Source organism: Anser brachyrhynchus (assembly GCF_964034855.1).
Source record: "Anser brachyrhynchus genome assembly, chromosome: 3".
NCBI classification, from domain to species: domain Eukaryota; kingdom Metazoa; phylum Chordata; class Aves; order Anseriformes; family Anatidae; genus Anser; species Anser brachyrhynchus.
Genome location: NC_137696.1, coordinates 20,450,028 through 20,462,803, shown reverse-complemented (window position 1 = coordinate 20,462,803; position 12,776 = coordinate 20,450,028). Strand labels below are relative to the sequence as shown.

The following is a 12,776-nucleotide window of genomic DNA, read 5'->3' as shown; positions in this document are numbered from 1 at the left end:
CTTGCAGTTTCCTATAGAGAAGTAACAGTACAATTAATGGGAAGACCTGATTCATCTGTCACCACACATGATGATATTGAGAGCTGGTGCTTTTTAACCTTCTTAACTTGTGTGTAACCTCACTCCCTCCAAGCCTACCTAAGAGCAATTGCATTCATGGATTTGGTGTGGGTTTAAGGTATAGCAGAGGGTATATACATGCCATGAGTAAGAGAAGAGATACAGAAAAGAGCTTTGAATTAGAACCATGCTGCACCTCTTCAACAGCACCATCAACAGAACTGAACCCAACACTTGCAAAAGACTCATAAGAAAGTGTGAAATTTACTTTTGCTCCCAAGAACCAAGAAAGAAAACATGACAAAGAAATTCAGGTTACTCTCTGAAGTCTTTTATGCTTACACAAACATGTAGCATGTCTTAAAAAGATGTTAGACCTAAAGAAATGGTCTTGCTCAAATTGTTATGCTGGTTATTAGAAAAGTCTGCTTGTGGTACATTGATTCAGGAAGCTGGTGTCTCTTTCTCCATTGGAATAGCTTGGATGACCCAATCTGAAAGCTATGGACTTACACTGACACGTGACTGAACCCACAGCCCTGAGGAGCACTCTTTTTCAACGTACCCACCTCAGAGCATGCTTAATTATTTCATAGATGTTTCGTTTTCTCAAGGGATTAAACTCATTGTGTACGATGACAACAGTAAAGAAAGAGTGAAAGTCACAAAACTGCAGATAACAGAATCCAGGATATACAGTAATAATGCAAACACAACTGATTGTCAGTTTCTACAAAATGCCACCTAATTAGAGCTATTATCAAAATAAAGGTCATGTTAAATAGTACTAAGCACACCCTGTACTTACACTGATATTCATGTTAATGTTCATCAAAGTAATTCCTCTTTGAAAAGGGATGATTGCTTAGTACCATTATCAGTCTCAGCTTCAATATATTATGCTGTCACCAAAACACAGAAACCTCAGCTTGAGAAGAAGATTCATTGTGTCAACTGCTGAGTCAGTATGAGCTGTGTATCTCCCAGAGAAAACAGTTTCTGCACAAAATAAAAGTACTGTAGTACTGTTTGAGAAAAACAGTGTACCCTTCAGGCTTTCCTTTAACTAGTTCCAGTTTAGACAGGGAACCTGGATCCTACATCAGTAACTCAGTTTATTAATTCTGGGCAGCATATACTAAACTGCTTTCTGTAGCAATTTTTACTGATAGAAGAGAGCTATAGAGGAACCTTCTCCTTTAAAAAAGACACTTTAGCCATCACATCAGCGTAACGATCACTGGTTCCCTTGGCTTCTTTCAGATTCTTTTCACATTGGCAGTCTTAAGAGAGCATTTTAAAAAGAAGCCAAATTGATATGTTTTCCTTGCTTTCTTCTATGCAACACTTTGTACAAAAATAAAGTCTCATTTCATCTAAAAAGATCCCCTGAACTATTACAGTTTGGGATTTTTTTCCTCAATGTATTCCATTTATTTATGTACACTCAAGACAGACAATAAAAGCACAAGCAGCCTGACCTTTGGACAACTGTCAGAAAGCATAACTCTGCAGCTACAACAACCACCATGACCTTCTTCTCTATATACAGCAGCTAACAATCAAACACAATAAGAGAGGGAAAAAAGCAACCTGGTCTGTGTAGAAAACCAGACTTGGTCAGGTAACACAGCCTGATCTCAAAGCATCTGAAGATACAGGCTTTTCCAATGATCTGGGAGTAACCAGATGAAGTTCAGAGCAATTCACAACGATGCCCTGCCAGCAGTAACTCCTTTTTGACAGAAGTTATTTGAAACCATTTCTGTAATGCTATCTCTCTCAGATTTAGTGCCAGATCACGTATCATTTGTCTTTCTGAGTGCACCATAAGCACCGTGTTATTTGCTCCTCCATAATCTGGATCCAATTTGCATAGATGGCTGTGTGCAGACCGGGAAGGACTTTGAGGGTGTAGTTCCATGGACGGAGACCTCAGACTCTGTGGGCTTTACTCAACACACAACTTGAAACAAGGGTTACTTGTTTATGATGGCACACTTGCTACAGCAAGTGGGCAGCCACATTATGCAATAAAGTTTTGTTTCCAGTGGATTTCAAATGTTCTGCAGAGAGCAACCAGTCCAAGGTCAATGTACATGCTGGAAAGTAAAACACAACTGGGAAAAAAATGAAGAGAAAAACCATCTTGACTGCCGCTAATTCCCTATCAATAATCCTAGACTGAGCAAAAAGCCAGCAGCACATCAGTCGTGCTCAAAGGAACATAAATACCCACCATTATATTTTCTGACCCCTTCCTATAGTGCATCTATAGTGCCTTAGTCTTATTTGGGCAAATGTATAATGAAATATTGTCTGCCATACAATATGCTATACCACTCAAAGAGCATGTTGTTGATTTTATTGATTCAGTTTTCACACTACTGTAACCGCATTATCGTTGCCAGAGCAATTGGAAACTGAAAACAGATTGTAGACTGATAGACTCTGATATTTCTAATTTTCTAATGTATACAGCTAGCTTTATTTCTGCTTTTTCATTTGACTTTTCCTTTCTAATAAACCCACTGCTATGGGAAAACTATTCAATAGTCTTCTATAAAAGATACGGGACAAAATACGGTACATTAGAGGCATTTTATTAGGCATTAATATTCTATTATTAGGATTTTATAATGTGATAGCATAATCTGTCCATTGCCTGAAGTAAACACTCTTAAAGGAAGACCCACAGGGAAAGTAAAACTGAAGCATTTTTCAAAGTGGTGAATACTAATCAGATATATAGCTAGAGGAAAAAAAAAATAATTTTATAATAGCACACAGCAAGTAGACCATGCAACAGACATTGATATCAAGGAATCAAAATATGACAATATCACTTTGGAGAGGAAGGTGGGGGAGAAGCAATCAAGGACAAACTGTCAGGAGGAAAATATAACTATCACTAGTAGGGGATAGGCAGGAAAATAGAGACAGAAAGGTGAACATTTGGATACTTGCACTGAACAGCACACTGGGAGAAAGGAGTCAGGGATTTCACAGCTGGAAGGTTCAGGCCCTATTACAGCCCATGAAAAGAATAGCCGGACTGTGTGGGAGCACTCACGTTGCAAAGGTTCATACATTGGAGGATACATAGAGTCCTAATCACTGTACCTCTGCTATTTAAACATATCCAACCGCTCCTGTAATTGTTTAGATATTTAATCTGTGTTTATTCTATGCTTGTAGCGGTTTTGGTACTACTAGATTGTCAGCCACAGAAACAGTAACTAAACTCTGGGCTTCTATATAAATACTTGCTAATAAGGCAGTTAGTCATTTCTTGAACACAAAAGAAAAACAGTAGCATTAAAGTGCACAATTATACTCTTTATTTGGGTTATGTGAGATAATAATCATAAATATTTACTTTGTTAAAAGTGATGAATGCCAGGTCTTTCTTAATAAGTCTTTCATGTGGCTAATATCAGATGATTAGGAAAAATAAAAACAAAAACAAATAAACAAAAAACAGCATCTACTTGTTTAAAATTCAGGCTTTCTAGTTTGTACATTTCAAGACAAATTGCTGTCTCAAAGAATTTTGCTCAATTCTTAAAACAAACAAACAAATCTACAAAACACAGATACAAAAAGCCACACTGTACACACACGGGTTCCTGAACTATCACCAAATGTAACTTCAGAAATCTTTTAATCTCTATTTGTATTTTATTAAGTTGTTACGATAATGGTATTCAAAGCAAAAATACTGAGCCCAGAGATTATTTCTATTCTCACCAACACCTAAGTTAATTCAGAATGACTCATTTGACAACTGAAACAAAGCAACATAACACTGAAATCAAAAGAGATTGTCTCTGTGGCTGTAAAACTGAAAGCACCACTTGGAAGGCTTTGTTTATCATGTGCTTTCTTCACAGAGTAGACACAGATACAAGAGTAAAACCAATATACAGCTTCTATCTTGTAGGGAAGGCGCAGAAATACATTTCCTAGAGTTGTGTCTATCTATACGTTCATCTGATGATTCCTAAAGACCTACCTGGGAATGGAATCAATCCCTTCCCTGACTGCCTGTGGACTGCTTAGACTTGTTGCTTGAAGTTTAAGTGCTTGTTCCAGATGTGACAAGTCCCACTTCCTCAATAAATAAATCACCATGCTACCTACTGCTAGTTAAAAAATACTGCAAGTTAAACAAGTTCAGCTGTATGGGGAGGAGCTGATTTTCCCCCCAACAAGTGGGGAAGGAGGAACTGCTCAGAGGAAGATAGACAGAAAAGTAGGAACTCCCACATTGCTGACAAAAAGAATGTAACAATTATAGCAAGTGATAAATGATTATCCTGGCTTTGTTAACTTATCATCAGATCCAGCCAGGCACTAAGAAGAGAAAAGCTGTAAAAGGAGACACAAAAAGACTTGCTTTCCAGAGCTCACAGTTTGTACAGTATGAAGTATGAAGTATGAATTATTTTTGTATCTTTGAACCTTTCATTAAGAATTAGTTCTTTCAAATTAGTTTGTAAAAATCAGCAACTCTCATTTGCTTGTAAGTATTCTTCCCTTCCTTTTAGTCCACACTTAGGCAATAGACAGCACACTATAAAATAGACAGCTAATCAATATAATTCTCTGACCATGTCTGTCTTGGAATTATATGCATCCATTATTATCTAACATGAATAATTACTTCAACAAAAAAGCCAGAAGATGAATATTTGAAGACGAATAAGGTGATAAATTAGACTTCCTCCAAGACCTAAGGGAAGTCTGGAATAAATGCCCAGTAGGACAGAATACCAGACAGAAAAAAACTTACTGGTAGAAAAAAAATCCAACTCAAAAATAAAAATAAAAATAAAAATAAAAATAAAAATAAAAATAAAATAAAATAAAATAAAATAAAAATGTCTTGAAGTACCAAAAGTGAATTGTCATATTGCTCCAATTTCAAAAAAGGCAGAACGTCACTTAAGATACCTTTTCATTGAAAACAACCCTATTCAAATCAACAAGAAGTATTACTTAAGGAGAATCAAGCTCTATGTTTCCTAAATGTGAGCATGACACATAATGCAGAGCATGAAAAAACAGAAAACGGAAGCTAACTCTTGGAATCAAGGTTATGTGCCCCATTTAGGGTCACAGTTTACTGAACAGTACAAAGAAGAAATTTTGCTCTCTACAGATGCTTATTCAGAGCATCAGAATTTGGAGTCTACATCTATCCAGTAAATATACAAAGGATTCCTAAATTAGATCTATAAGTTAAAGCCCCAAAGTTAAGTCACTGTGAGTATTTGCATAGACCTAGTGCTACCATCCCTAGATTAAAAGGCAAAACTGACATGAGAAAACATAGGTGCTCTAATTGCATGATCTTACATATTCCTTCTTGATCAGGTTAAAAATTGTACATAGTATATTAGGAATCAAATGTCCACCTGCATGTTAAGAAAGACTAATAAAGTCATGTTTGTCTGTTTTGTTTTGTTTTGTGTTTTTTTTTTGTTTTTTTTTTTTTTGTTTTTGTTTAATAATAGGGATGAAACATTTTCACCAACAGCAGTTATCATCCAATTTCAGTACATCACTGAACTGCAATCCAACAGCAATGATGAATGACTGCAGATGAGTAGGTACATTAATCCTACACAGTCAGTGCCTTCCGAGTTGTTGCTGTTGTATGTATTTACTATAAACAGAAAATTCGAGAGAAGAGCCTCTGGGAGAAACAAAGAAAGAGAAAAGTGTCGACAGAGACAGAATGTGTATTATGCTGTATCAGTGTGTGTCTACCACAAACAGAATCAAAGAGAAATCCAGTAAAACCCGAGAACAGGAAGAGGGGACATTTAGACCTGCAGGCAATACTTGGAACACTATGCAAAGCAAATTTAATTACCCTGAATTTCAGTGGTAGAAAGAAAGAGTAATTCAAAGCCTAACAAGATACATTGGACACTACCTGTGGGATATTACAGGATACAAATATCAAACAATGGATTGGGAGTGAGTGCTCCAAAATACTAAAATAATTAATTAAATAAATAAACAAACAGATAAAAGAATAACACCTGATTAAATTAAGCAAGTGGAATAGGTGCAGAGGAAGAAGCAGAAGCATGGAAGGTAAATGAGAAAATAATAATAATAAAAAAGATGGAATCTATCTAGCTAAATGATAGATAGATAGATAAAATAATAAAACATCATAGAAACTGTATCTATGGCAACACTGAAATTAGCAGACATTCTTTCTGCATTTGAAGTCTGAAGGTTGAAGGAAAATCAAACCAAGTTGCCAACTATTTTTCTTTGGTCTGTCTCATATAAAACATGTCAAGAAACAGAAAAGAGAATATCAGTCAGGTCAGAAGGGAAATAGAAGGTACTTTTTGGTTTTCTTATGTGCTTCAATTTTTAGTACTAGTTTTCTAAACAAAAGATGGATTTTTTTTTTTTTTGAGAAGAGAAGGGAAGAGGAGAGGAGAGGAGAGGAGAGGAGAGGAGAGGAGAGGAGAGGAGAGGAGAGGAGAGGAGAGGAGAGGAGAGGAGAGGAGAGGAGAGGAGAGGAGAGGAGAGGAGAGGAGAGGAGAGGAGAGGAGAGGAGAGGAGAGGAGAGGAGAGGAGAGGAGAGAAAAGTTTAATTGGAAGGGACCTTCAGAGATCATCAAGTCCAACTGCCTGACCACTTCAGGGCTGACCAAAAGTTAAAGCATATTATTAAGGCCATTATCCAAATGCCTCTTGACCACTGTCAGCCACACCGTGGGCATCAACCATCTTGATTGGAAACCTGTTCCAGTTTTTGACCGCCCTCAGAGTAATGAAATTTTTCCTACTATCCATTCTGAATCTCCCCTGGTGCAACTTTCTGCTGTTCCTGTGTATCCTGTGAGTTGTTACCAGGGAGACTGGCACATCCCTCTCCATTTGCCCTGCTCAGGAAATTGTAGAGAGCAATACACAGCTGTTTAAACTGTGGTGAATCAAAGATTAAAAAGAATTAATGTAGGTTTTGTATGACAAGGTTTTATATCAATCTTATTTAAAACAAAAACAACAACAAATATTTGACTAACAGAAAAAAATAATATTAACAGCTATTTTCCTTGTTTGTATTTTCTCACAAAATAAATATCAGAATGAAGCATTTTTATTTACATGTTGTCAAATTTGGTCTTTGTATATGTTCTCAAAACATGTCAGCTACATATATGTAAATGCTAACAGAATTTGTAATCACTTACAAAATATTACAATATTTTCTTCGAGTTTTTTTTTTCTTTTTCCCCATAATGTGTTGCATGACATGTTAATATTTCTATTGTCATTCCTATTTAAAAAGCAAAGCTTGATTTTGCATTGCTTTGTCCCTTGTTCAGTCATTTATACATGAGCAAGTGGGTGTGAAGTACTGGCAGATGTGTCACACTGTGTTATGCAGCTTCTAACAACTACGCAAGGAGAAAGGTACTGGATACTTAACCTCACCACTTCTATTTTACCAATTAGACAGTAATGTACAAGACTTATTTGTTGGACTGTTTAACCAAAGGAACATACTTGGAAGCCAACTGTCAAGTGCACATGTTAATAGAAGAACTATGTAATGGGATTTTCAATCTAGCAATTAAACATCCAGCAAAACTGAAACAGAAAAAGTGCAAAATCTTGGTGAATGAGAATGCTTCCAACTGAAGTATTCTATTCTATTCTATTCTATTCTATTCTATTCTATTCTATTCTATTCTATTCTATTCTATTCTATTCTATTCTATTCTATTCTATTCTATTCTATTCTATTCTATTCTATTCTATTCTATTCTCATTGCTCAAAGTACCCTCCCCTACTTCAGCTAACAGCCATGCATTCAATACAATATTGCCTCAAAGTGGGGTGATAGAGCCGTTGATTCAAGGGCTCATGACATGCAATATTTCCAGTACATATTTTTTTGCATTTATACATAGTCCTCCTAAAAAATTATTCTCAGGATGCTGCTCACATGCAGAAAATGTGCTAAAACTGCACTTTGAGAAACTGTCATATCAACACTGAGGCAGTAATTCCAAATGCTAGTGATTTATTATTGAAGATTTATCATTGTTATTTTTGCTGAGGAGCCCCTTTAAAAATCGTCTGTAACTAGGAAATTCCACTACAGAGAAGTCTCTAACACTTTGTGAGCATAAACTAAAACCAAGCAGACATAGATTGTGTGATTTAAAACCTTGAGAAGAGAAATAAAGAAATGAAATTGGTAATATATGGATGGTTAAAATAAAATTTACTACTATTTGATAGAAGGTACAGAAACACAGGATGAAGATTCTTAGACATAATTAATAATCCAGTTGAAATTTTGTGCATAAAGAACATACCCATTGGATATGTATATTCCAGACAATGGAAATAGTTTCTTCTTATGCTACAAATTGGCTCATACAGAGTTCACAGAATCACAGAAAGGTTTAGGTGGAAGGCATCTCTGGGGATCATCCGGTCCAACCCTGCTCAAGCAAGGCCACCTACAGCTGGCTGCCCAGTACCATGTCCACATGGCTTTTGAATATCTTATTGTGCTTAGTTCCAAAATAACAGGGTGAAGGAAGGATATCGCTAAGAAATTACTGTGGCCAGTAGTGTCAGGAAACTATAATCCTGCCATGTTTGTAGCTAATACCTGCCTGTACGTTACATGCATCTTCAAAATAAAGACTGAATAGTGTTTAAAGCAACTGTGAATGTGTTGGGAGGTGCTGTTAAAGCAGAACACCACACATCCCATCTTGGGAGGACTTGCCATATGCCATCCTAGCTGTGGTCAACATATCAGCTGATGTACATTGAGAAAGCTAACAGAAGTGTTTATGACTAGCCAGCAAGCCTTCACCATAAATAAATCTCCAGAGCTAGCTTCAGTGGAGAAACAATCAGGTCTGGCTTAAAAGACATCTCTAAACCCCTGGAATGTATTGTTTCATGGAGCCCACACTGCGCTTGCCATGTAGCACGTTTAGATTTGAGTCATCATGTTTATGATTGGACTATGACTAATGTATTCAACTGCTCTTGTGAAACACAAATCCTGAAAAAATCATTCAGAGTATTGTGCATCATTCTCCTATTACCATGTAGAGCAGCTGTTTCAGACTATAACTATAGAAAGGATTAAAGCAATTATTATTGGTATTTCACAATGGAGGATGCATATACATCACTGAAGTAAGAGAAGCTTTCTCTCAGATTGTACCCTTACATACATTTGCTGTGCTATATGAAGTTTATGCAACAATTGCTGCAATGATACACAATATGATGAGTGGCTTAAAGCTTCTGCTTCTGTTCTGAAAAATTTATCAAATGCTTAGTGGCATTTTAGAGATCTTTTCTCATACGTTCATATTATAGCACTAATGGCCATACTGTGACTTTCTGATGCTCACACTGATGAACCATGATTCATACAACTGGCCCTACTGTGGTAAAATTGAAGTGCAGCTATAAATACAGAGCAGTACATTGAAATCTTAATTTCCAATATTTTCATAGGTGTCTATCATTATGTAACAAATATGAACGACCAATTTATTTGGTTATTTTCACACAAGGGATTCCTTCCGCATTCATGTCACTCATAAAGTTTGAAAAGCTGCACTCTAATAGACTTCATCACATATACTGAAAAAATCTCCCTTTTAAAATTACTGTTCTGCCAATGAGTTATCTAACAAGGTGACTTCTGTTCTGTTTTTTTTTTCTTTTTTTTTCTTTTTTTTTTTTTCACTAAACACCTTTACTATGTGAAAGAGATAGACAACAGTAAATAGTCTTGGAAAGGAACTGCTACTCATTTGCAGTACAGGCAGCAGGAAACCAGTTCTGTTTTGGCCTAGCTTACCTTCAAGGGGTGTTAACTTTGGCAAGTTAAGGTTCTTTGTTAGCTTTTGTTAAACACAGAGTTATTCAGGGTAGAGTGCAGAAAGTATCCACAGCTTGGGACGGGAAGCATCTGCAACCTCAAAAAAAATACAGTTCTTATTCAAATTTGCAAGCACAATCTGCCTGCTGCTTTGGTATTGGGTAAGATTAAACCCAGAATATTAAAAGAAACATTCAGTCTGATTGCAGAGCACCAAAACTGCTAGCTGGATCAGGGATTGTAATGGTTCCCATGGAGCTGTTACAGCCTAACTAGTCAATGATCCCTAAACTAAGAAGGATTTACATGGCTAGTCTAATAACTCTGAAAAGGTTGTTACAGTCTACCAAATCACAGTTACAGAGCATCACAGCCTCAGAGACAGAAACGGTTCCTGTGGAGTACCTCCCATTATTGGAGTGTGTAATTGCTATTATCAAATCACTGTGCATAACAAGATACTAATTGATCAGTGAACTATAAAGGTAAATATTATGTTTACCTGAATACTCTCTGAATCTTATGTAGAGGGTAGAGGGGGGAAGGTGTTTTTAGGTTTTCTTTGTTTTTCACTTCCCTAGCTTGTTAGTAATAGGTAATAAATTTATCTAATCTCCCTATGCTGAGTCTGTTTTGCCCATGACGAAAATTGTTGAGTGATCTCCCTGTCTTTATCTCAACCCTTGAGCCCTTTTCATTGTACTTCTTTGCCTTTCCCTTTGAGGAGGGAGAGTGAGAGAGTGGCTGCGGTGGAGCTCAGCTTCCCACCCGAGTAAAACCACCACAACCAGTACACCACATTGCTGTATTGCTTTTTCAGTAGGAAATTATAGATCTACAGGATATTTTTTTTTAATAAAAGAAATATAGAAATGCCTTTCAAGGCACTCATCCCCACACATGCAAATACATGATTTTTAAGACATCCTTTGTTATAAAATCATCTCAAAGAGGAAATTCAGATCACTTTGGTGGAAGGATGACTTCTTCCCAAATGGCTTCCCAATGTGGCTACTTCAAGCCACAGTCTGCAATTCTTCACTTACAAGAACCTTCTGACCTTAAAAAAGAGTCCTTCTCCACTCTTGATATACCAACCCAATCCTGCTATTTTTAATAACATTTACACTAACTTCAGTGACACCAGATTTTTTTTCCTATTGGGGGAGGAAAAAAAAAGAAAATCACAGGACCAGCATGAGGTTTAAGCATTTCTCTCCTTACTCAAAACATTTTTTAAGAAACACTAACTTGTGTTGTTTTTTTTTAATTTGAATTAACTTCACTTCAATTTCATTAGTAAGTGGTATGCTAGATACAAGTCTGTCTTGCTGGAGAATGTAGCAGATGCTATATGGCAGTGCAGCCACTTGCACTGCCACCTCCCCAGCTCCTTCACTGTGGCTTGCAGGGAGAAGACTGTTTAGAAGTCAGTTAAGTCAGACCAGCATCCTATTATTCACTGAGACAATACATTGCCATTCATGTCACAACAGTAACAGGGAACAGAAAAGCTTCACTACATTTAATACTGCCAAGTACAATCACCCAAATGACTGACAACAGTTCCAGATAACTGACAATCGGTGTAATTTTTCTATTTCAACCATCTTAAAAATAGACCTTCAGCATCTAAAACGTTCATCTTGATGGTTTTTGGACAAGTTGTTGCAAAGACCATTTATCCTGAACATGCCCACATGGTGCTTTTCTCTTTTCTTAGTGTTGACAATGATCATTGCAGTATATCTTTAAAAAACAAACAAAAAAAACCCCAACAACAACAAAAAAAAACCTTTGGCAATTTCAGATTCCTAGTGCAAAATGTAACATGGATAATGCATCCCTAAGACAAGCTAAGGGAAACAACCTGTTCAAACTAAAAAACTTTCTTGATCTTATAGGGGAATTTACTGCCAGAAGAGTGTGTACTCTGTACCTTATTTAATATAGCTTTAGTGTTTAATCAAGCTAATTTGAAGTAACCTGCATTTACATAAAGTTGATAAGTAAAGGTGAAAAGAACTAATATCCACCCCTTTTTTTTTTTGGTACTTAAGTAATCCAGTGCAGAAAGATGTGGTTTTCCATATTGTGCACTGCTAATTTTCCTACCAATACATGAACTGGTATTCATAATAAAGAATTTTTACACTGTAGAGTAAGATGCCTGCACAGAGTAAAATAGACTAAAGAATGGAATATGGCTCATGAAGAATAATTTTCACTCAAATGACCATCAAAGTTTGAAATGCAGCTTTTGTGATAGGTAGAGGGGAAAAATAGTGATACAAAGGGAGACCCTTCAGCTTCTTCAGCACATGTGAAATGATCTATAAAATTTGGCTTTTTTTCTGGACTGATCCTGCTTTTGATTAAGTTTCACACCTGTCTCTAGTTCAATAAAGAAGAAGATACCAAAGATTGTATTTGTCATAACAATAGTCTCTGAAAACCTTCTTGTCTAATTAGTTCACTCCCAGATAATGCATACCGAGTTTTTTGTCTCTTAAATGCTTGATGATTCTTAAAGAGATTTTGGCCAGCTTTCATTTGAAGAGTCAAGCTTAGTTAGTTTTATATTGGTGGAGACTAATGGGAAAATATGAGGAAGAGTAAAAAGGTCAAAGCAAATTACAGAAGTATTTCTCCTGACAGCATTATCAGAAGCATAACCATTTAAGGACACATTAAGATAGGGGGCCAAGGGAAAGGGAATCATTTTCCTAAAGGCTAATGGAAAATGCAATACTTGCAATAAAGCATTCTCTTTCTCCTATCAGGCTGGGCTTACTAGGGTAAGAAAATACT

At 36.4% G+C, this 12,776-nt stretch overlaps 1 protein-coding gene across 36 annotated transcripts in view; it reads right to left on the bottom strand.

Annotated features, from left to right (window-relative positions):
- Nucleotides 1-12,776, bottom strand: part of NRXN1 (neurexin 1) — a 725,132-nt gene that overhangs the window by 238,849 nt on the left and 473,507 nt on the right. The window lies entirely within an intron of this gene.